Raw genomic sequence first — 26,492 nt, 5'->3', positions numbered from 1 at the left:
GAAAGAGTAGGGGGAATGGGTGGAGCTCTGCAGCCCCAATAAAGTAGTACTCTACTCACATTTAAATGTATTTCTTACAGCATGACATCTCGCCCAAGCTCTTTTTATGTCTCACCCCAAACAACGCAATACAGCATTTGTTCTGTGTGGTGCATTATTATTACTATGCATATACACGTAAAAGAAAATCATAGGTACTGTAAGGTTTTATGAAGGTTTTATGAGGTTTTATGATTTTTTTTCTATTATTTGTATACAAAATGTATTATATTTATTTTTGTAATATTTTACTAAGTGCTGAAATATTACAGGAGGCCAGAACAGCCATCAGGACTACTTAGTAGACAACAGCTTTCCCTCCAGCCTGCACTGAGGAAATCTGAGCCTTGCACAAATCATCCCTCCCTCCCGGCTTACAAAAAAATTGCAGGTCTGGGAAACAGAAGTCTCCATTCTTTGCTGCCTCATAAAAACAGCTGGATTTCCCCTCCTCCCCCTGACTGGCGATCTCCCCTCTGCTTCCTCTTTTGTTTCATACATTCAGTAAGGCAGGCTGCCTGCATCTGAGACAGCCAGCAGGGAGGGAGCACACAGCACAGCAGCTTCCACGCTCACTATCAGGCAGGGACGGAAGGGAGATCAGCAGCTAGGCAGGCTGCATGCTCTGGGATACAGCTCTCAGCTATTGCTACAAGGGATGTTCCCCGTGACTGATAGATAGCATCACCAGATGCTGCTGCTGCTGATGGGCTACTGCATGGGATATGGATGTGCCCTTCACTCCTCGCAAGGACAAGGTGTAATGTGGGCTCTGCAGCCCTGGTGAGCTGCTGTTACTGCTGCTGTTTTTTCTGTGCCCACTTTGGCTCCTGCTGCTTCCTCCCCCACGTTCTGTCCTTTGCCTGCAGGGAGTGGCTGGGCGCACAGAGCAAGGGGCTGACTGCAGGGTTGGGCAGGGACTCCAAACATCTGATACCCTGGCTCCAGTGGATGCTGACATGTCAAGAGGTAAGGGCATGGGCTGCGGGCACTGATCGTGTACTGGGGGTAACAAGAGTGTGAAGGGGAGTTTGCAATAGCCTACAGTTGTGATTTGCAACAAAGGAGGTAGGAAGATCTAGCAGCCGGCGTGGCATGGATGGCAGCTCCACGCTGCCTGCTGTCAAATACATACTGTAGCTTATAGGGCTGCATCCATTGGTCTCACTGAGATCTATTCATACTGTATATATTAATGCCTCCACTTAGGATTCATTGAGATCTAGCCATACTGTATATTAATGCCTTCGGTTAGGATGTGCTTCAGCTGCTAGGTTGTAATTGTGATTTACATTTGGAAGCATCAAAGTGTCATTGTGATTTCCTGCTTGTAGTAAATACACGGGCAGACATGGGCAGTTGGTTTCATATCTATCTATTAATCTATCTATCTATCTATCTATCTATCTATCTATCTATCTATCTATCTATCTATCTATCTATCTATCTTTACTGTATTATTAATGTCAGTAGGAAACATGAAATTAATATCAATATGCATGAAATTAGAATTATTTATATTTATGTTGTGATTCCATGTGTAAAGGACAATGACAGTATTAATGGTTTGTCTATACTTTTTGATGGAAGTGGGAAAAAGATTGGAAATACAGTGGACATTTCGGTGTTACTCATTTCTATTATTATAGCAAATTATCTTGGTATGACATATACAATTACTTTTTCTGTTTTTGACAACACAGTGTGCAATTATTGCGATTAATTAATGTTCCTTTAATGACTAATTTATATTAATGTATATTTTTATCTAATAACTCCACTTTAGGATGTTTGTAACTTTGCTTTTAAGACTTTTCAACTATCACAGCTATATTTTAATGACACAACCAGTTTTACACTGTTCTGAAAATGTGTCCCCAACACACTGGATGGGAATCACACTGTATTCTGTACTGCAGTCGTTCACAGCCATTTCGGTGATCTTACCCATTTGATACACTGGATATTTAATAAAGACACACAATTACTGCAAAATCAAATATAAACACAAAAACTAATATGTATGTAGTTCTTCTGACCTTTGCTTAACATTAATGATCTTCTACTTCATATTGTATTTCTCAGTCCAAATTTGACATCTCTAATCCTTAACACATCCATCCTTATAGTGTGATAACTCAGCATATCTGAACATATTGATTGTTCAGCATAGCATTGCATTACTTAAGATTATGGCCCTTATTCTGATCTGTGCGGAAATTCCCGCATTCTTACGGAGCGGTCCGCACGCCACGGTGTTTTTCCGCATGCGGCCATCGTCCGTAGAAACGCCCACGTGTCCTCCGCATTCGGACGGACTCACTCTTTAAGAACAGGGCGTGTTTACGGACGACATACAAATCATGCGTGTGCGGGAGAAACACTCCGATTCGGCACGGTATTACAGAGTATTACAGAGTATGCTCGGGAATACCGCATCCGAACGGGAGCCAAGCGGTGCTACCGCACGTAAGCGGAGGATTTACGCCAAACAACCCACTATGAAGTATCTTCTGCAATACATCACATGACCCACTTATTCAATTACCTACCCTCATAAAAAACAGCTTATTTGTAATTGGAATCAATTAGATTCCAATATATCCTTACAAGCATGCCTAACACATGCATAGCACACATTAACCCTTACAGCAATGTAAGTGCAATGGTTTCTATTACACCCTGTGTCAAACATTATAAACATTCTACACATATACTATTTAAAGTGCTAATAAAACCAACAACTGTGAACTTGCATAAAGAATTTATTAAAATATCTATTTAACATAATGAAAAAAAAAAAAAAGGAAACATTAAATGAGCAGGTCTTTTAGGTCCTGCAAGTCGGCTTGAAGGAGCCGGAGATGGTGCTCTGCTCGCAGGAGGGCCCCACGCACCCCCTCATCTGCCGGTGTGGTGTCATCTGTGGGCATGTCAAAGGGGCAAAAATTAGTCATGTTATTCATGCATACATTTCACATACTACGACATAAATTGCACAAATGCTAGGTGACATGTGTGTATATATATATATATAGAGATATATATCTATCTATGTAGAGAGATAGAGACACACATAGATAAATATATATGACACATACATATATACATACATGCAAACTTATTTACTACATACTGTCTATTTTGCCCTCGACCCTTAACTCTGCAGAAGACATAACAGTCATATTGTTTCTTCTCAGTCACAACCCACCCATGACTAACCAATGTCAAGCAGGTCATGGCCTACGTCAATAACAACTTGTCACAATCTGCTCAATCTAAGTTCAGTGATGGTTGGTGGCATGGGAGTTATGCAAATGTCAGGAATGCACAATACACATCCTCTAAATCATAATTCTGTCTAAACCAACCTACAATTCTGTGAGTGACAAAAATAAATCAGAACTACAGGGGGGGTTTAGGTAGAGGAGGCTCCGGGGACACTGCCAACTTGTGACGCCATTCCAAGGTAGGCCGGCCCATACTCCATTTCGAGCATACATCCTACAGTTTATAAATAACATTCACCAACAATATCGATGCCACTATTTGATGGGTCATAATCTACGCTTGCAGCAGGTGATTTTAATCCACAAATGATCCACTCATCCCTTTACTCCTGGATCCTGTTTAACTACAACGGTTATGTGGCAGTCCAAATGGACCTCCAACCCATCCCACAAACCTGTGTAATTGAGAGGTGTCCTGGATGAAAGTGATGCCTTGGACTCCCCATCTAACCCGTACCTGTATCTGTAGCTACCCACTTTGGGGTCTATATGATTAGTATGTGGCCAAAATTTTTAATCAACAGTGCTACATAACATATACCAGTACAACTACTTCATGAATGATGCATTATGTAAACATACCGATCTGCGGCGAGTCCGGTGCCTGGCACGCCTCCTCCCCCTCGGAACTTGATGTGTCTGGGGCAACCGTGGCCTCCTCAGCCCCCTCCTCCGCCATCTCCTCGACCACAACAACCTCCTCCTCCAACTCCTCCTCCACCTCCTCCTCCAACTCCTCCACCTCCTCCTCCAACTCCTCCTCCTCCAACTCCTCCACCTCCTCCTCCAACTCCTCCACCTCCTCCTCCAACTCCTCCTCCACCTCCTCCTCCACCACCACCAGCACCTCCTCCTCCACCTCCTCCTCCGCCACCAACACCTCCTCCTCCGCCACAAACTCCTCTTCCACCTCCTCCTCCTCCACCTCCTCACGCACCACCTCCTCCTCCACCATTTGCTCCTCCTCCACTTCCTCCTCTTCCACCCTTGCCGCCACCTCCTCCTGGGGGTCTTGGGCCTCGTCCTGGGCCAGGCCTGCCTCCGCCTGTTCACGGGCCTGTCGGGCTCGGGCTCGTGCTGTGTGGTAGAAAAAAACATCATGGTCAATGTCGGCTCATTGGGGCACATTTATTCATCCATAACAAGACATACATGGAAGGGTGATAATGATGGCAAACGATGCAGGAAAGTAGCTCCTTACTGTTAATGGACTCCAAATTGTGACATTTAAATTATTATGTGATTGTTAGTCATTTGTTCACACATTACAACCCAGGCATTTATCAATGTGTAACACATATTAGATTGGGCACATTGTATGCATCAGAATCCTCAATGCTATGGCATGACATATAAAAGGCACATGACTGCATGTTAACCAGGAAGAAGCACACATAAGAGTCTATGGACTTTTAAACCCATGGACACCCACTTATCATGAGACACATTTTATTGCTTATATATGCTATGTTGTAAGTGCGAAATTTCATAGCTAAAATACTCACATTCAGCAATTTCGCCCCTTATTTGTGTGAGCAGCTGGGGCTGGCGCCTGCGGAGGTCCGACCACCGCCTCTCCAGCTGCCCGAGGGACCTCCGCACCCGAGTGCGGGCGTAAATTCGGCGCCCTGCCGCTCTGTACGCCCTCCGCTTATGGCGGTTTGTTATGAAGGGCCCCGCACGGCCCAGCCTTGTCTCCATGACGGAGACAAGAACCTTGAGCTCCTCATGCGTGAAGGGTTCTGCCCTTCGTGTCTCCGCCATGTTGACAATGGCATCTATCAACCAATCAGGTGGTGGCATTGGTTGATCACAGTTATTTGTGATAATAACTTTATTGTTCATTTTTACATTAACAGCGTCTCTGCGCCAACACAAATGGTGACAAATTCGCATGCCTTCAAAACCGTAGTGTTGATGTATGCCAATGAACAAATCTGATATATATAAAACACAGTGTGTATGCCCTTAGCAAATCCAATAAGGCCGCGCTCCGCCAAGCAACGCGTGCTATAGCTTAGCAAGGCATAGCTGTAGTTAGCATTACTTACTCTATGCATATATGTGTATGCGTACATTTATGTGTAAAAGACACATACACACACTTGCAGGTATCCTGAAACCAGCATTATACACCAGCCCTGCCTGCCTGCCTGCCTGCCTGCCTGCATGCTCCTTGAAATGTTGAAACATGTGAATAAATTCCAACATCATATATAGATATATATCTATATATGCAAACAAATCATACATCAACACAGGAAATAATCCCCAACACATGATAGAATAAATCAATGTACTCACCAGTCATCAGGGATAGTATCAACTACAATAATGAAGATATAACAAACACATAAGATCCCTTGTCCAAGGTATAATAATTAGCACCTATATTGAACTTCCCCCCAAACTAAGCACATATGATAAATATCTCCTATTTCTTTGCCATTAGGAGGGCAGGCTGGCTAATTTTCGTGTTGTAACACTGACAACTAACACACTGTACTTATTTGAAGGGGTGATTTGTACAATAATTGGTGTGTTCTGTCAACTCAATAACATGTACCTGAAGTATCTTTGCGCCACAGAGTCCCGCAGCTGGTATCCCCTCCGGCATTCAGGGGCGCGGGATGGGCGCATGGGCGGATCTTGCGGCTCAGATGGTACCTCCCACTCATCAAAGGGTATCTCACGCCGCACAGCAATGTTGTGGAAAAATATACACAGGCCCACGATCCTCGACACCATTTCAGGCGCATATTGTAAGTCACCACCAGTGCGGTGGAGCACTCTAAATCGACCTTTTAAAAGGCCAATTGAGCGCTCCACCACTTGCCTGGTGGCAACATGCGCCCGATTGAATGCCTCCTGTGGGCCCGGTGCTGGGTAGCTGTACGGCGTAAGTAGCCAGGGCGTACATGGGTAACCGGAGTCACCCAGAACCCACGCATCACGGCCTTCCAGCTCTTGGAGTCTATGCCATATCCCGGTTTGTCGGATGACATGAGAGTCATGGGCACTTCCGGGAAACTTCGAGTTGAAGGCGAGAATCTCCATGGATGGGCCACATACCACCATCACGTTCAGTGAGTGGAACAATTTGCGGTTCCTATATATCTTCTCACTTCGAGATGGAGGCACAAATGGTACATGGGTGCCATCCACAGCCCCTATCACATTAGGGAAGCCAGCAATTTGATGGAAGGCCTGCTGGCTTCTGCGCAGGGTCTCGGTGGCAAATGTCATGGCCATGAAGTGCCCCTTGCGCCTGAACATGGCCGACGTCACACGCCTCAGGATTCGGCAGAAGGCCGGCTGAGATATTCCAGCAAGTACTGCCACTACTTGTTGGAATGATCCTGAGGCGCAGAAATGCAACACCGCCAGCAGCTGTGTGTGAGGCGGAATTGCTGTCGTGATCCCGTGTAGAGGTTCCAGATCGCTCTGAATTAAGGTGAGCAGATCCAGAATGACATGTGGCGGTAACCGGTACCTAGTAAGTACCTCATCATCGGGCATAGCAAACAGAGTCACCCGTGTGCGATAGATTCTAGCACGTCCTGGCCTCCTTGGCCGACGAGTGGGGAGAGCCGCAAGTGCCCTTAGCCTCCTCTCCATGTAGCGCATAATAGCTTCTGCAACCTATAAAGAAATGAACATAAATACTGATGCACCTATGCACATAATGGCCATATCCCACTACAAATAGATTTGTAGCCTTCAATACGTACAATAGATGGCCGCCCCATGAAATCCCGCAGATCCATTTGACTCTCTAATGATGACACAATAATATGAACTCAATACACACCGTCCAAAACACACAGATAAAGGTGTCAGCATTTTTTGCCGACATCATGTACTATGACACATTTCATCTATTGCTGGGACATGTTGTCCTGCAATAGATGAACCCACACAGGTTTAAGCCCTGTGAGTGAAATAGTGAACATGTGACATGTTGCAATAATAATACACCACTTTGCTGGCCCAACAATCTGTAGTCAGTGAGGCAATAGTGCATACATTCATACACTTACATTGTTAATGGATATCATATCTACAAGGAGCATGGAAGAGCTTACCTTAGACCCTGACAAGTCCAGATCTGAAGACAAATGATTCTAGCAGGAAGACATTATTTATAGGGCTCTCACATGTGTGGTCTATAACAGTAGAGATGAGTATTGCATGACTTGTGGCCTGGATTCTCTAAGGGAATGGGCTACTTTTAGGTTGCACTAAAACGCCACAATACCACAGTAGTCATGAATGAAATGTCATGTCATGCTAGCAAATAGCATGTGTATTGAGCAATAGTCACAGGTGTATCAGAAGATTCTATGCAATGTTAGCATTGGTGACCAGTATTTCATGTCGAACTTTCGCCAGGTTTTACACAATGGAATTTCCGCCACCGTATGCGGCGCGAAAAACCAGCGACGTACGCTCACGCACGGAACGCAGCTGCCGCTGATGTCCGCCAAACAGATTACACAAACAGTATATAAAGGTGTATTAGAAGGTGACAATGTTGTTGCTAACATGTCTGGATCCCAACCAGAGGTGGACCCAGTGCTGCAGCAACTATTTGACCAGATGGACTCCAGCACCACCTATGTGCCACTGCACATGCGGACAGTGGGTAATGAGGAGGCTGCTGGCCCTTCTCCAGCAGGGGAACCTGCACCTGACCATTCTACAGCAGGGCAACCTACACCTGGCCCTTCTGCAGCAGGCCAACCTGCAGCTGGCTCATATCCACCATCAGCAGAATTGTTTGGAACACAACAGGGGACTTCACAAGGTAGTACCATGGCCAGCACTTCAAGTGCAGCGACTGGTGCCAGGGGGCGTGGCCAGGGACGTGGCAAGGGGCGAGCCAGTGCAACAGCGGAACCACCCAAAAAAAATAAGGCATATGAAGCACAGGAGCTGGCCATCCTGGTTCCCCGAGCACGTGATTGGATAGAGTGTCCATCCGAGAGGCTGACACACACACGCAGATGGAAGATTTGGGAACAGATAACGGCAGAGATTAATGAAGTAGCGCCACAAGTTCGTGAGACGGACCATGTGAAGAAGAGGCAAGTTGTTTTGTGATACATGTGGCCAGTAATAGCCAAGTAATGATTGAATTGATGCTTAGATGCATTTAGCAAATGGCCCGTGAGGTTGTTACGATACACATACATTATTGCCATGTAATTTCATTGTGAGTTAGAGTACGGTGATTGTGAATGTGTATTGTAACGGTTGATATCATAGTTGCATGTAATATTATATATGGGACAATAATCACATGTTGTAATATGTAGCACAGAGCAATGGCTGCAACAGCTAACATTGGGAGTGACATGTATTAATATGTCAACTTACATTGCAGGTGGCAGGACTTCAAAACCAACCTGAAGAGGAAGCTGACCAAGCGGTGGGACCACAGCCAGACATCTGGGGCCGGCCCCATGCCATCAGGGCTAGAGCTCACCCCCCTGGAGGTGATGGCCGAGAGCTGCATATCAGTTGAGGAGATCCGGGGGGTGAGCACTATGGATAGCGAGGCCCCAGCTGAAGTGTTTGCGTCTTTTCTGGAAGGTAAATATTGGTCATGCCATAAACTTGTGCAAGTAATTATCGTAGAATGTCTCCTAATTGTGTTTATCTTTGCCCACAGACACCCCACCGCTTGGTGACGACTCTGTTCAGGAGGTGGAGGAGTCCGTGCCACCTGGCCCCAGAGGTAGGCCTGTGCAGCAGCAGGCATCGGGCCAAGCCGATTTGGCCGCCTTGGCCGAGGTGCTTGGGGACATCAACCAGCAGGGAGACTTGGCATCAGAACGGGTGCGTAGGACCGAGGAGATCCTGGCGAGCTTGGTCAGCACCCAGCAGTCCATGGCTGCGAGCATGCAGGCCATGGCTGCAAGTGCTCAGGTGCTGGCCGAGCAAGCCACCCGCCAAAATGATCTCCTCCTCCACCATAATGAGCTTATGGTGGAGCTGGTTACCAGCAACAGGGTCCTAATGGCATCCGTTTCTGGTGCATTACCAGCGGCAACACTCCCTGCTGGCAGGAGGGGTAGACCAGCCAACCCCTCCACATCATCTGCTCCACCTGCCCCAGCATCTGGCCGTCCCCGAAGAGCTGCTGCACAGGCCAAGGAGCCTACCAAGGCCAAACGTGGTCGGAAATGAACTTGTGGCTGCATTAATCTCTGCCGTTATGTGTTCCCAAATCTTCCATTGTGCTGTGTGTGTCAGCTTCTTGTGTCCAATCACGTGCTGAGGGGAACCAGCTGAGGCCTTGCTTCATATGTCCTTTGTGGTTCCCCTGTTGCCCTCTTTTGCCTGGCATTACTGTCAGCTGTACTTGAAGTGATGGCCATGGTACTATCTTGTGAAGTCCCCGGTTGTGTTCCAAATGATTCTGCTGATGGTGCATATGAGCCAGCTGCAGGTTGGCCTGCTGCAGAAGGGCCAGGTGTAGGGTGCCCTGCTGTTGAATGGTCAGGTGCAGCTTGCCCTGCTGTAGAAGGGCCAGCAGCCTCATCATTTCCCACTGGCTGCATGTGCAGTGGCACATAGGAGGTGCTGGAGTCCATCTGTGTGCAATTATATTTGTTTTGTATTATTATTTATTTTGCGGCATTCCTGCCATGTTGTTTATTGTTTGTATGTATTATTTTATGGTCATTGCATCACACTGGCATTGACTGTGACATGAATATAAATAAATGTGTTTACTTTACCCAAAATGTGTGGTTTCATGAGTACATGTCAAATACACATGTGTATTGCTAGTATTAATATTCTGTCATGTCCATTGTTAGCAGTTTGAAAGTGTCTGACAAGTACAGCATATGTGGGTGTTTAGTACGGGTTCCTTGAAGCAGCAATGGTTTCAATTAAAGCACTGACAAGCGTCAAATTAGTGAGTAATGAGTAAAGGAGTAGATTCTATTGGGTTCAGGTGTTAATGGTTGTAGTCATTAGGCGTACGTTCGCCTACCGCATGAACGAGTGGTGTCCGCAAAGCAATAGTACACTTGTGGACACCGCACATTTCTGCCCTTTTTTCATCGCGTGCATTCGGAGTGGTTTCCGAATGTACGCCCCCCAACATAAGTGTACTCCCCCGTGTCCGCCCATGTTTCCGCCCCGTTTTGCCCACTTTGAAACTACGCCCATGTGTCATTCCGCATGACGCCCATAATACGCCCCTATTTCCCGACTGATAGCGGTGAACAGTTTTGGACGGGATTTGGCCGAACTGGTACGGAGTCTAGGCGTGGCACATGCGCGTAGCGTTCTCCACGCATGCGCAGACGTCATAAAGACGCGATCCGTAAGTACGCGGTAAAGTCCGCATCAATCAGAATAAGGGCCTATGTGTGGTCTTTGTACCCGTAATGGCTTTTTTAAAAGGGCAACAAAATATAAATCACAAGTTACTTTATAAAAAGGCAGCTTAACAGACATAGGGACAGATACAGTAAGCTTCAAAAGTGATAAAATGGAGAGTGATAAACAACCAACCAATCACCTCCTGTCTGACAATTTTTATTATGGCATTTTCAGGCCTGCTGAGTGACAGGGGCAAAAGTCCCTTGTGTCATAACATCACCTAGAAAATGGCACCTTACGTGAGGTAATTGTGAGGGTAAGGGTAAACAGAGACATGAAATATAGCTTTAAATCCCAGGGATAGACAAGGGTGGGTGATCCAGGCCTGAAACTTACCTGTCCACCCTAAGGGCTGTTTCACACAGTACGGTTCCTGCCGCACGGTGAAATCCCGTACGGTCAGGGAGCCGCGCCGCACTCAGAATTTTATAATGGCAGGGATGGCCACAGCCCGGCAGCCGTCCCTTCCAGTGGGGGGATCCGGCTGCAGCCGTGCGGCCGGGCCGTGGCCGTCCCGTGTGAATGGACACAATAGTGTCCATTCACAACTGCTGAGTGCGGCACGGCTCCCTGGCCGTACGGGATTTCACCGTGCGGCAGGAACCGTACTGTGTGAAACAGCCCTAAGGAAGGACCACTTTCCTACACACATTGCATACTGCAATTAGTCATCACATGGTACAGTGTCTATTACCATAGAGCAATAGCTTGCATTCAAATACATAACAAGTGTATATATACAATGACACCTACTGTACTTTAACATTTGGTACTACTGTATATGATAATTTTTTACAAATACATTTATTATTATTATGTTTTTATAAGATGACTTTTCATATCTGAACAATCTATACATTTATTTAAAAATGTCCGGCTTAAGCCATTTCTGAATACTTAAACTATTTCCAGTGTTTGCTGTGAAATGTTACTAGTTTTCTTGTCCATACTCTGTGCTGAAGGTGGGGTTTGTTCAGTTGTTAATTAGCTAAATTGTTATTTAATTTCCATATAAAGTGTATTGAGTCATTCCATAGCTATGAAATTAACATATCCATAGTGGCAATATCCATGGCAATGTGGTGTATAGCAATGATTATAGAAAATACAAACTTTGACATTGTATTCTTGTGGCAGCGTAGCAGACTTGAACAAGGACATTTATCAAACCTTCTAAATTAGGTATTGCCCATAGCAACCAGATTGCAGCTATCATTTATATAGCACATTCTATAAAGAGTCTGATTGGTTGCTATGGAAGTAGTTCTACTTGTCCCATTTAGAAGGTTTGATAAATCTTCCAATAAGTAACATGATTTATTACTTCCCATATCACTTTATGGGGTCAGTCCAATTTCCCATGAATATATCACGTGTGCGAGTCAGTGGGAGAACAGCCCCATTTAATGGCACTCTTACGCTCACAAAAATCTGCAGGCAAACACAGAGAGCAGTTGAATTTGGGTTGGAATCGGGCCATGACGGGTGTGAGACGCAGTGCTGTTGCCAGCGTGGATACACATTGGCAATTTGCACCAGTCACCTGGAATTGGTCGCTGTGTGTCGCCACCCACCTGTAACTCAAAAAACCAAACCTTATTGCATTCCATCTGAAATATAATAAATTCATTCAAATGATTCATCCCTAAAGCTGGGTACATATTAGACAACATGCAAAAAATGCAGTGGTCATCTTGATATCTCTTGAACGCCAAGACAAATGCAGTTGTTCTCAAACTCGGTCCTCAGGACCCCACACAGCTCACGTTTTCCAGGTCACTCGGAAGGTGCACAGGTGCACTCATTACTCACTGACACATTTTAAAAGCTCCACAGGTGAAGCTAATTACTTCACTTGATTCTGTGAGACCTGCAAAACATGCACTGTGTGGGGTCCCGAGGACCGGCTTTGAGAACCTGTAATGTAATGCATACACACTGTGCAATCTTACAAATGACCAACAATATATCATCAGTGTCCAATAACAGGAGTATACTGTCATTGACTATATCCTCAGATTGAGCTGCATAGATGGCAACAGAGGATGTAGTCGCCTATATATTGTATAGTGGGTTGATATGGGCCGAACAGAATTGTTGACGATATCTTCAGATTGACCTGCATGTACGGCAAATGAGAAGATGCGAGAATGAGGCACAGAAGCATGTGTACATACTAGACAGTGGATCATTTATGGTTACAATTAGTCTCAAAATGACAAATCGCCCATAATATCAACTAATGTGTACCTAGCTTAAGTGAACCAGTGGTTAAATATTTATAATACATTAAGAGATTACTGGTACACAAAATAAAGTGCATGAGTATATTTGGCCCGTTCACAAATCTAGGCCTGGTGACATGGTTGTCGTTGTGTAGCTGCAGCAAAGTGTTGGTATGTTAGCTCTGTTATAGAGTATGCTGGAGGGATTTACCAAAGCTTCCAAAACAAGAACACAGGCCAAGCTGCACATCCCCAATATTGTTGTAATTATTTCCTGTTTCATTGTGTGCGTCTCAAGTGCCAAATGCAATCACAAAAACTCAGCCTTTGGCATAATGCTACATTCTCTTCCTTTATTAGTGTTTGTCCTGTCATTTTACAAACTGCATATTTTTGGAGTGTTTTCTGGAGCAGCAGGATAAATAGACTTTTCATGATCTGCAGTTCACACTAGGACCCGTAAGCCCCTTTCACATTGCAGCTTTAACACGCCATATTGCTGTTTTTTTACTGCTTTAAAACGGGTACAGCTGCAACGTGAAAGCTCCATTGTCAATTTACCGGTTACAGAATACCGGTATTTTGAAACGTGTTAAAAGCAGGATCCTACATGTTTCTGAGCCGTTTTCCCTGCAGTCTGAACAGCTCAGAAACGGTATTTGCTACAAATGATAACCACACAAGGGTGATAGGTTATCTCTGCATGATTCCCGCCCACAAGCAGGAAAAAGCCATTTAAAATTACATTGTATGGCTTTCTATGGGTGAAACGGGTTGAATCTGAAAGGTACAAAAATGGTATTGAAACTGCAATATACCTTTACAACATGCAATATGAAAGGGGTTTAACTGGCTTTTGACCCGTTTTAAGACACGTTTACAAAAACACGGGTTTTTGCAATGTGAAACCAGCTTTATTCTGGTTCATTCGCAAAGGAAAATTCCTTCTCAAATGGACAAAACCATGTGCACTGCAGGTGGTGGTGGTGGTGGTGTGTGTGTGTGTGTGTGTGTGTGGGGGGGGGGGGAGAAGATGTAACATGTGCAGAGAGAGTTAGATTTGGGTGAGTTATTTTGTTTTTGTGCAGGGTAAATACTGACTACTTTATTTTTACACTGCAATATAGAGCTCACTTTGAAGTAAAACCCCACCCAAATGTTACTCTCTCTGTTATATCTGCCCCACCTGTAATGCACATGGCTTGGTCCATTTGAGAAGGAATTTGCCTTTGCGAGTGAATCAGGATAAGGGCCTAGAGTTAGACAGTCCCAGAGGGAGCATATGAGGAAAGTGACTGAGATGTGCGGTTTATGGGATTACCAATTTCCTACTGAGGACCAGAGCTAATGGGTGTCTTTATCATCAGTGATCTTATTATTCAGTATAGATTTGTGTTGAAGATTAAAGTACAGTATTATTACCGATTTACAAAAAAAATCGAAATAATGCCTTTAAATTAAGTCATATGGAATTTTTTAGAACTACATTTAATGCACATTTTAAATATTGAAGGTAAAGCTATTATTTCCATTTTTTTATAAGGCGCAAGCACCTGGACATGATTTCAGTCAGGCTGTCATTCCTCTCTCTCAATATTGAATAATTGTTAAACCTATGGAGTTATTATTATGTTTATGCTGTATATTTTTATGAGAGATACTTGTTTTTGCTTCTTACATAACTGTCAGTTCAAGTGGCCTGCTTTAAGAACATCTTTTTTTTATCTACAAAACTTTCTGACCTCTTGACTAAACCAAATCTCTGTGAATGTATGTGTCCCCAAATGACCCTAGACCCCAATACTTTGGTTTGCCTTAGCATATGTGGGATCATGGGATGGAGGGAAGTGCAAAGATTACACTATTGCTACTGCTGCATCTGCTTCTAAAGCTCAGCATAGTCTAATACGTCTCAATTATATGGGGACATATAATCTATATGGCACATGTGACTCAATGAAAATGTTTAGCTGTATATTGGCATGTGGGGATAGGTGGGCATGCAGTTAAGATGCTGGTGATCAGGGTGTGGCGGTCGAAATACCGAAATACCAACATCAGAATTCCAACCGGCGGCTACAACATCGGTGCCGGAAATCCGACAGCTGGCATCCCGATTGTAAGTATGTGGGAAGTTGTAGCGTTATAGTGTGTACACACGGTACAATATGCCTCCCGATGTTGACGATAAAGTCAACATTGTGTCGGCATCGCATGCAGATAGCATGCAGATCGCAAGGGTTTTAACCCTTGAGATCTGCTTGCGATCCCGATGCGCGTTCACGTATCGCAAGGCAGATAGTCTTGGCTGCCTTGACTATATAGTGCAGATCTGCACTATATAGTCAAAATGGGGCCATTACATGCATGCCGTGCGATGCGACTCCTGATGCGATCTGATCGCATCGGGACTCGCATAGCATGGCATATCCTACCGTGTGTACACACCATTAGCCCGGGGATGAGGGATTATAGATTAGGTTTAGGCACTAGGAAAAGATTTAGGAATAAGGTGCAGGGGAGGAGAAGGTTAGAGTTATGCTATAGTTATGCGGGACTCGCATCGCGCGGCATGAAGGAGAGAAGAGGAGAGGACACGATACCTGTCACCAGGGTGCTGCAACACCTGGGCCGCGGCACAGCAACAGTTTCCCTCCACACCCTCCCCCATGCATATATCAGAGGCCACACACCCCGCCGTCCTCTATACGCAGGACTTCCGGGTCACTATGCTTCAGCTTTGCAGCCCCAGGAGAAGCCCCTCTGGCCGCCGGAGCTATGTGAGTAAAGGCACAAAGACTATATAGTGCAGATCTGCACTATATAGTCTTGCCTGCCCTCACTATGTCGCTGACGATTTGCGCTCACTTGGGAGCGTGCATCGGCAGCGCATCGGGCTCGTTGGCCCTAAAATGTACACAATCGGCATGCGATATGGCTTCCGATGTGCACTATATCGGCAACATCGGAAGCCATATCGTGCCCGTGTGTACACACCTTTAGGCACTAATAGGAAATGTCAGGCATAGTCTGTAGGGGAAGGGTGTTAAGGCTACAGGTAGGGAGGTTTAGGGGGTAGGAAAAGAAGGTAAGTGTACTTTACTGCCAGAATGTTGTTTACTAGGGTACCGATGTTGGCATCCTGTCCTTTGAGGATCTCTGAGTGTACTCAACCCTGCATAGTCTGTAATTCTGATTGTACTCCCTATATATTTATTTATGGGATACGGTCATTAGGTCTTTCTATGTCTGCCTCCAAACTCCATTTGGCTAGTTTCACAGGAGTTTGGCGGCTGGCTTAAAAGACGTGTGATGACTTTCCTGGGTCCCAGGTATCTTATGAATTCTGATACACACAGCACTACCGCTCCCTGAGGAAACCAGCCAGTATATATATATATATATATATATATATATATATATATATATATTACATACATCATAACATGTATGTTTATATGTGCAAAGCGGTTTGCACTATGTGGTTAGGACTACAGCCACCATTGATTATGTCATAAATAAAGGATGTTTCAGTATTTCATCAATACTAATAGGTTGGATCAATGACATCCAGTAGCATCTAAACTACAGTATGGTGCACTGCCCAAATTGAAGTAAAATGTGGTCAATTTCTGAACTAAAGTCTACTCCATCTGCACCCAGAGGCATCCGTCATTCATAAACAGACCGGCTCCCGACATCAGTAGTGCTGCACAACATCTATTGGTCCTGACGAGCCAATGTTATGTATGAAATGCAGTGTGTAGAGATAACGTCTGACAAACTGAATGTGAAAGCATTACTTCAATGATTTTTAGGGAAATGTATTATCCTTATAGGAGTGATAATTGTGTGGTGTGTACACAGGAAATCTTATGTACACCGGATTGTTTCAGCTGCCAGAACAAAATTGTGTATTGTTGCTGTTATTGTTCAGCTGTGTCAGCTAGCTTAAGTCTAGAAATTTCAGCTAGCTTAAGTCTATTCTGATGCTTGAACGACCGTGACTGATGGGCATTATTTCACATTGACTGTTGGCATCTATAAAAGTGTTCCTCCAGCTGTACTTGCATTTGAGTGTTAAATATTAATCCAACAGTTGGAAACTTGAAGTGTGTCCTGAAGTCTTAGTGGAACCTCATGGCTTAGCATCAGTGTCTGCAGAAAGATGACCTGACTATAAATATGCTTTTTCTGTTTTTCTACCCATATAAATATAGTTGAATATTAATGATTTTATTCTGGTCTGTTCACAAGGACCGTACGTTCGCATGGGGACCGATGTTTTGTGTATACGCATGCACAGCCTCATTTCTGCGCAATGGCATACGCCGGGTGTTTGCGGCCACAGCGAACAGACTGTTCACTGGGTGCATGCACCCAAGACTGTGGAGGGGGGGGGGGGGGGCAGGGCGGCGGTGGATAGTCGTGCCCATGGGAATGCCCAGCGTTTCATGGGTGCTCCCATGAAAGTGTTGGGCATTGCCATGGAACTCGCACGGTGACGTGTAAGCTGGGGGTGTGGGCAGCTGACATCACTGGATTTGTATCACTGGATGCGAATCAACCAGAATAAGGCCTCTTCCACTGTTTGTGGCTTGGGTTGGAGTCTTCTCTATTTCAATATGTGTACATTTATTCAGTTCTATTTATGAGGTAGATGCATATTAGACATGGCACCAAATATGATTTTGTGGGTTAAATTTGGCACCAGGTATGGGTCTGTACATGAGATGTGGCACCAGATATCAGGGCCGTCTTCAACAGCAGTGTAGGCCCCTGGGCAAAGCAATGCACTGGGGCCCTTAACCATTCTCCCCTCCTGGGGTGGGGGGTGCTATCCACAGCAGCTTTGATGTCCCACGGGTGGCAGGGGGTGCTCTATCTTCCACTCAACATGTAGGACCTGGAGCAGTCACTTCTGCTAATTACTCCTTTACTGCACATGTGGTGGGAGGGAGAACACTAACGTGTGGAAGGGGGCACTGAGCTGAATGAAGGGTCCCTTGTAAATGACTTCCAGGGAGGTAGGGGGTGTTGTATACGCATGGGAGGGTTGGAAAATGGAGTGGGCTTAATATTCATAATTTTCTGGTGGAAGGGCAGCTTGATATCTCCATTATCTGGAAAAAGATTTCTAAGCCTTCAATAGTTTAAAAACCTAGAGTCCCACCTTTCAGGAGGTGCAGGGGACTTGGGGATCAGAGATCAGGAGCCAGAGCAATCCATTGACAAAAATATAAAACTGTACACCAGACGTTTGGAGCTGGAGCAGGGACCGGCTGCTGGAGGGCTGATATCTCTGGTTCTGGGCATGAGAGAGACAAGCCGCTAGTGTCCTCAGAAAGGGGAGAGTCCCAGATTTTGGCATATACTCTTACAAAAAGACAGACAGAACCTGAGAAATCTGACTGGGAAGTGCAATTAACAGGTCAGATGTGGACTGCTGCTTTGAAGTTGGATATCTCCAGTTCTCCGCTGCGATCCTCCCTGCAGCGCCGCCGGCCGCGGGGGTCAGCGCATAACCGCGCATGCGCAGACTCCCCGGCTTCCAGGTTAGGGCTTCGCAGGGACGGGCTCCTATCGGAGCCCTGACCCTGCGCCCTTAAAAATGATACATTGCCCCGATATGATCGCATTTTACAATGCGATCCTGGGCGGTAATATTCCGCCCAGATCGCATTGTAAAATGCGATCTTGATAAATGCGCCCCCAAAAGTGTTTTGCAGCACTGTACAAAGGAACAGTACAGGGAGACAAAACCTTACAGTAAATGAATAACAAAAATAGAGTACAGGAAAAATTTATTCCACAATTCAATACACAGTACAGCTTAAATGTTAGTAGTGAGGACTTGACCAATGTGCTACTAGGGGCTGGTGGCCAGAGATGGAGAGGAGTATGTGGACAAGGATGGTCGCTGAGTGTATGGGAGAGCTGTTAGTGAAATGTGAAGAGAAGAGGGCTTTGACAACAGGAAGGAAGAGGGCCCTGTTCTGAAGAGCTTACATGCAGTAGAGACCCGAGTCCTAGCACCATCAGGCAGTTTACGATACCTATGGAGCTGCATAAGCCACCATTCACGAAGGGCAGGAACTCTCCATCCTACACCTGAAATCCCTGGCCTCATCCACCCCCTAAACCAAGGATGGGTAACCTTTGGCCCTCCAGCTGATGTTGAATTAACAACATACTCTGCAACAGTTTTAGCATTGACAAATAGCAAAATTATAGCAGGGCATGCTGGGATATGTAGTTCAACAACAGCTGGATAGCCAAAGGTTCCCCATCCCTTCCCTAAACGGTGGCAACATGCCTGTTTTCGCAAACATGCCATCACTGCTCCCTCCCTGCTCACCAAATGGGCAAAGTTACACCAGGCCCGAATGAGGTCCATTATGCTTGGTATCGAGTGTTGCTCAGACAATATGGAGCTGATGCTGAGTTGAGCATGTACTCCACTTTGCATGCACAAATAAAATGTATATATTCATGTATCCAACTCATTGCTCGCAAGTTCCTTTGACATGCCCTCAGTGAACTGTGCCCATGTGAGAATGCCATGCTACAGCACAGTTACGCCACTTCAATCTAAATTTTTTCTGATTGTTGTGTACAGATACCATAATCTGTAATTGAATATGCGTGGCTCCTCTGGAGAAAAACATAAACAAATATATAAAAAAATGACGAGAACTGTTGTTTTTTTCAGTATTTATTACAACCTTCGCTGCACAATCTAAATTTAGTGTGGTAAACTTGACATGCAGATCATGTCTCTCTGTGACTGGCAGAAATGGTTCTAGGCAATGTAACTGTTTGGACATTAGGGAATCTGTGAATGAGGCTTGTTACAAAGCTAGTGCAGATCAGATCTGGAATGTCTCATTTGTATTCAGTCTTGATGCTGTCTGCGCTGCCGTCACAGCTGCCAGTCCCAGGCTCTGCAGAGATCTTTCACTGGGTTCCACAATTTTCCCATCAGTTCAGTGGCAACAGGATTGTTATTGTCAGCCAATTGTTGAAGAATGTTATTAAGCAGTATTGCAGTATTCAATTGAATAAGTCTCTTCTCTGTCCTAGAGATGAATAGCAATTCACATGTGCCTACATACACTTATATTTTTACATTTTTTTAACAATTGTATTGCTTGTTCTGTTAACCCCATTTGCTGGCACTCCCAAGAATTTTCCAGTGCCCAGACTAGCAAATCCAGAAATACCTCGGGAGTGTCACTGTCTGCGCTCCCTTCTTCCACGTCCCCGCCTCCTTCCCTCCCGGGTGTGTGCGGCGTGACCTTGCACACAGCCGGGTTGCCGGGGGCAAAACCGGGCTGCGGCTGATCTAGCGCACGGCACTGCCTGGCCCCTGGAAACACAGTGTTTTGTTTTTTTAGGTAACGCTCCCCCCAAAAAACTTGCCCAGTAGGGAAGTTCCCCCTAAAAAAACGCCACTGAAGGGGTAAATACATACGATCAATACATACGGGATCCCGAAGGAAGATCCAGAAAGGCCCGAAACATGTTGGCTTCTATGTAATGCCGTTCTGTAATTTGGCAATATTATTATAATACAGCCCCACCCCAAAAAACACAAACACACAGTGTTATCGCTGCTACTTAAACAGACAATCAATTCGGGGGGTATTGAATCCCGGGTACCGGCAGTCGGACCCTGGCCCTTTTTTGTCAGGCAGGATTCAATGTTCCGCCTGTCGAGCGTCGAAAAGGGGGCATGTCCGTTAAGACAGCCATGGATTGTAGAGATCTGGCCGTGATTAAAGTCAGGTCGATTCTGACAAGATGCCACTTCAGTGCTGTCGGGAAAGACAGCATTGAATAGGTGCCCACCCTATTTCCCCAATCAAAAATATCTTCAGGGATTGAATATCCCCATTAAGGCCCATACACACTGGGCGACTTTGAGCTGAAAGTCGCTCAAAACACCCAGTTTGAGCGGCTTTCAGCTCAAAGCCGCCCAGTGTGTATGCCCCGGCGATGAGCGCTGCTGCGCACTCCCGCATCATCGCCGGGAAAGCTGCTCATCTGCTGGTTATACCATGCAGATGAGCAGCTTTCAGGACAGCTTTGCATAGCGCTACGCCGGCGCCGGGCAGGGGGAAAGCCGCTCAGTGTGTATGCACTGAGCGGCTTTCCCCGCAGCGATGATTGCCATCATTGCTGTCCATACACGCTGGGCATAGTCGCCCAGTGTGTATGGACCTTTAGACTAGGAACAGTGATTCCTGCAGTCTCCGAAATGTATCATAGGAGTTTTTGTTCTAATGAAGGCAAAAGTTATTGTTATTGTTAATTACTGTATTTTGATGATACAGTAGCACAAATATTTGCATACTGTTTCCTTTAATATGCAGGAATAACATACTTCTTCATAAATGAACTTGGCATTCAGTGGTTAATAGTCTGAGTGGTGCTCTACATCCTGTGTTGTAGGGATTTACTACACATAACATCCTACTCTAATTTCACAGGATCACACCAGAATCTGTCTGACAAACATTTGTGACTCATTACAGTAGTGAGTGGAGTTTGGGTCCTCTGACTTCCTGTTAGTATGCCACAACTCTGATGACATGCCTGCACAATGTCTCACTGTTTGTCTTTCTAATAAGGAATTACAATATCTGCTCAGGTCTCATCTGCTAAAGTACAGTACATACAGTGTCGTAGCACATGCAAATGGAGATGTAGGCGATCAGGATAAAATAGTTTCCCATTCTAAGTAGCATTAATCCAAATGTTCAATGCATTTCCGAGGTTTTAGCAGTGGAAGTTAAAAGCAAATCGTTTTCCATAAACCATATTTATGAAAAGTAAAATCTGTGTCTGATTGTTAAGACCCCTACACACTGGGCAATTTTGAGCTGAAAGGCGCTCAGTTTTACCGTTTGAGCTGCTTTCAGTTCAAAAGCCGCCCAGTGCATATGGCCCAGCAATGAGCGGTGAGCACTGATGTGCGGTCCTGCATCATCGCCAGTCGCCGCTGCTGGTATTTCCAGCAGATAAGCAACGGACCTGAAAGTTTTACATAGCGTCCTGCTATGAAAAGCCGATCACCCCCAGGAAAATGGATTGGAAGGGCAAAAATCACTTAGTGTGTATTCACCGAGCGATTTTCAGCTCAGCAATTTTGCCCATCATCCCTCTGCATACATGCTGGGCAATAATGCCCAGTGTGTATTCACTACATAGAGCAGCTGGCAGCCCATTTGAACGAAGCACCAACAATATTTTTATTTATTAGGTGATACCATAGAACTACCAGCCAGTTTCGTTCAGGAGCTTACCAGCACTTGGCTGTCACAGGAAGTATTTCAGACCTGACCTCTGGGCTGCGAGATTTCAGAGCCCAACACTGCACCTGCAATCCCCCTGCCGATGTGCATGGCTGCGAATGTGATTGCAGCAGCGCACGTGACGGGAAAACCATTCAAATCCACTCACCATCAAATGGTTTTCCCATCTCCTCACATCACCAAGTAAAGCTGGCCATACATCCAGCGACGGACTGGGCCGCCGAATCGGCCCTGGCACTTTATCGCGCACATGCACACGTACGCATGTGCCGCGCATGCATGCGCTGCCTCTCCTGGCTTGCATGTGATGCCGCCCTCTCTCCTGGACCCCAGGGGCACACAGAGAGAGCCGTTCGACCTGTTGCGAGTCCAGTGGCTCTCTGTGCTGTTCGGGAGGCGAAGAATCCACCTTGCAGCAAGAAATAGGCCCAGGTGGCTAGTTCGGCCCTGCATACATCTACAGCTCAATTGTCAGATTGGGCTGTTTGAAACATAAACCTGGTAATGGATGAGTAACAGTTTTTGTCAGTTTTCCAGCATTTCAAAGCAAATGGTCATCTGTCATTTGCTCTCATCCATTACCAGGATTTTGTTCCAACCAGCCCAATCTGGCAATCGATCTGTAGATGTATGGCCAGCTTAAGTCTTGAATTAGTCAGCACTGCGATGGCCGTGGAGAGAAGGAGACCACTGATGACATCAGTGGTCCTCCCTCCCAACAGTCAGGGAATGCTTGCGTTTTTCCAGGACACTCCCGGAAAATGCTGCGTTCGTGCCCCTAAACGCCCACAGGGTGTCAATCATCCCGTGGGCAGCTTGCGATGTACTCCCTTCGCACGAGTGGCTGATTTGTTCAGATCCGAATCAGGCCCACAGTTCCAGTAAGGTTTTATATTAAATTGGGTTGGAAAAGGCTTTCTATCCTATTGTGGTGATATATAATGATTCAATATGCTCTGTAAAACACTGCTAAACAAGTAGGTTCTGTATGAATACAGGATAATTAATTAATGTGTGCACAAACTACTGTGCCACGCACACTTTCATCTGCTGTACTCCCCATACTGTAGATAGAACAGCTTTTATCTCTCACTTGGGATTGTGTAGAATGGAGGACAGAAGAGGATAGGACAGAAAGCAACAGAGGCCAGCGAGCGCCACTCCTGACTCCTGTTGTGCACAAATATTTACTTACCACCTTATAAGACATTTTGTAAAGGTTTACCTTTGTTATTCGTGTCTTCCAAAGTCACCTTTAGTCTTCCTTCTAGCACCCTGCTCCTTGAAAAATCCTTGCAGTTCCACCTTCCTGCCTGGGGTGTCACTATCTGCAGTGGTGTTTCTACAGCAATCTGGTTTGTATATCAACATTAAGATACAAACCAGACTATTCTTGAAGTACCACAGCAGACAGCAACACCCCAGGCAGAAAGGAGGAACTACGAGGAGCAGGGTGCTAGAATGAACACTAACCTTAATGTAATACCTGCTTTTGGTATTAATCATTAGACTGTATTTAACATTTTAATGTTTTGTTCTGCACCATTTGTTAATAATGGTATCAGAGTTTGATGTCAGTTGTAACAATTGGCCTGATTCGGGGATGGGATGCTGCTGCAATGATCAGTACGTCCATCTTTGGAATAAATATTGTGATGCGTCAGGAGAGGTATGTAGGAAAAATACGCCTGATGGTATCACATGCCCTGGGCACTAGAGAAGGTGCAGAGAGCTATGCACATCGTGTGCTGGCATGCTGACTGGACCCCATGCCTACAATACAGTACAGCCTTATCCTACAGGATAGGTGACATACTCGGTGGCTCTATATAACCACTAGCTTGTCAGTCTGATTGCACTGTCTAGAACCATAGACATCCTACACTACAGACATACATTTCAGGAGTGGGATGGGACACTAGGACAAAACATTGGCCTCTCTGGCACAGTCTTCAACTGGTTTTCCTCTTACCTCTTCAACCGTTCCTTCTCAGTCTCTGCCTCTGGCTCTACCTCACCACCTTCTATCCTTCCTGTCGGGGTCCCTCAGGGTTCCGTCCTTGGCCCCATTCTGTTCTCTCTGTACACCTCCTCTCTGGGTGCACTCATTAACTCCTTTGGCTTCCAATATCACCTCTATGCAGATGACACCCAAATCTACCTCTCCTCTCCTGATCTGTCCCCCACTGTTTTCTCTCAAGTTTCCAACTGCCTCGCTGCCATCGCTACCTGGATGTCTGAGCGATTTCTGAAGCTGAATATGGACAAAACCGAACTTATTATCTTTCCCCCACCCAGAGCTATGCCCCCTACTAATATCTCTATCACTGTTAACAACACCATCATCTCCCCTGTTCCCCAACTCCGCTGCCTGGGTGTCACTCTTGACTCCTCCCTCTCCTTTGCACCCCACATCCAAGCCCTGGCCCATTCTTGCCGGTTCCAGTTACGCAACATTGCTCGCATCAGGCCCTTTCTCTCACAGAGTGCAACTAAGCTGATCATCCACTCATTAGTCATCTCACGGCTTGACTACTGTAATGCTCTTCTCACTGGCCTCGCTCAATCCCAACTAGCTCCTCTCCAATCTGTCCTCAATGCTGCAGCCAGGCTTATCTTCCTCTCCCGCCGCTCTAACTCTGCTACTCCCCTTCAACAAAATCTGCACTGGCTTCCATTCCCCTACAGAATCCTCTTCAAACACCTCACACTCACATACAGGGCCATCTCTAATTCCATTGCTCCATATATCTCTAACCTCATCTCCATTCATACACCCTCCCGCCCTCTACGGTCAGCTGACGACTGTCGTCTCTTCTCCACCCTGATCACTGCTTCCCATGCTAGAGTCCAGGACTTTGCCCGTGCTGCACCCCTTCAGTGGAACGCACTCCCTCGCTCCATTAGACTCTCCCCGACCTTGCAAAGCTTCAAACGGGCACTGAAAACTCACCTATTCATCAAAGCGTACCCTTCCACTGTATAAACCAGCTGGTTCTCCGACCCCTTGCCTGCTTACATCCTGCTATCTAACCACCACCCCCTCGCTTGCACCTCTTGTAATCTGTCTGTCTCCCCTTCCTACTAGATTGTAAGCTCCTCTGAGTAGGGCCCTCTTCCCTCCTGTTGTCAAAGCCCACTTCTCTTCACATTTCACTCACAGCTCTCCTTTAATCCAACACTCAGTGACCATCTTCATACTCATCTCCATCATTGGCCTCAAGCCTCTAGTTGTATGTTGATTGGGTCCTCACTACTTACATTTAAGCTGTAATGTGTATTGAACTGTGGTGCTCTTTATTTGTACTCTATTTTTGTTATTTATTCAATGTTATGCCAAGTTTTGTCTCCCTGTATTGTTCCTTTGTACGGCGCTGCGAAACACTTGTGGCGCCTTATAAATAAAATTATAATAATTATAATAATAGGAGATCATTTACATACAGTACGTCTGTAGTTCACAGAAAATCATTAAGGTGATAAATGCTCTCTAATTACATTGCAGGTATTTTTTAATGCTTTGCTGCTGTATACAAGCTTCTAGCCATAATTGGCTTGTTCTAGTACAGGTACCACATAGGGGATGTTCTTTAAGTATGTAGCACCACTTATATCTCTGAGGAGCGTAGCTGGAGATAACAGCAGCGTTTGATTTACATTTAGAGAATATGGAGTTAATTTGACACCACTGAAGAACAAATACTCTCCCCTTTCTGTAGAGAATATTATCCATTGTGCTATTGGGCCTTGTCATCAGTACATGGGGCCAGTTTTTTCAGGGACACACCCTAAGAATTGGCTGAAATGGATTTATTGTGTCATGACACATTGGGGGTCATTCTTTTTCATACGCTCTCCTTTCATAAACATCCCCTCGCCAGCAGGACATGCAAGGAGATGTTTCTTTGTGACACAGCCCCTCGCATGGTTGCTAGGGGATACAGCGAAGGCCGGGGGGGGGGAGATTCAGCGGGCAGTGGGGCAAGCTTACAGCTTACCGAGTTAACCAGAATCAGGGCCAATATGTCTTCCTAATGCTAAGTGAGAGCTGCTGCCATTTGCTGTCTTGTGTCAGTGATGCTTCCAGTGCAATGTCACTTTTTGTACCCAGTTTTGCACTCACTAGACTGTAGATTAGCATGTTTTGTGTCACACATCCAGGTATTGTAGGACAGGTTATACCTGACTTTAGTAGTGTTGGGAGTATTATTTATTGGCGG

At 45.6% G+C, this 26,492-nt stretch overlaps 1 protein-coding gene across 2 annotated transcripts in view; it reads left to right on the top strand.

Moving 5' to 3' along the window:
- Positions 1-443: 443 nt before the first annotated feature.
- CLIP2 (CAP-Gly domain containing linker protein 2) overlaps positions 444-26,492 on the top strand; it is a 125,982-nt gene continuing 99,933 nt past the window's right edge. For both annotated transcript variants that reach the window (XM_083174114.1, XM_083174113.1), the window contains exon 1: positions 444-1,008. The gene's annotated coding sequence lies outside the window, so the exon portion shown is untranslated. The remainder of the gene's footprint in view (positions 1,009-26,492) is intronic.

The sequence above is a fragment of the Crinia signifera genome, chromosome 2 (assembly GCF_055691185.1).
Source record: "Crinia signifera chromosome 2, ASM5569118v1, whole genome shotgun sequence".
Taxonomy (NCBI): Eukaryota; Metazoa; Chordata; class Amphibia; order Anura; family Myobatrachidae; genus Crinia; species Crinia signifera.
The sequence above is the reverse complement of the archived record's forward strand: the minus strand, read 5'-3'. Positions and strand labels throughout refer to the sequence as shown.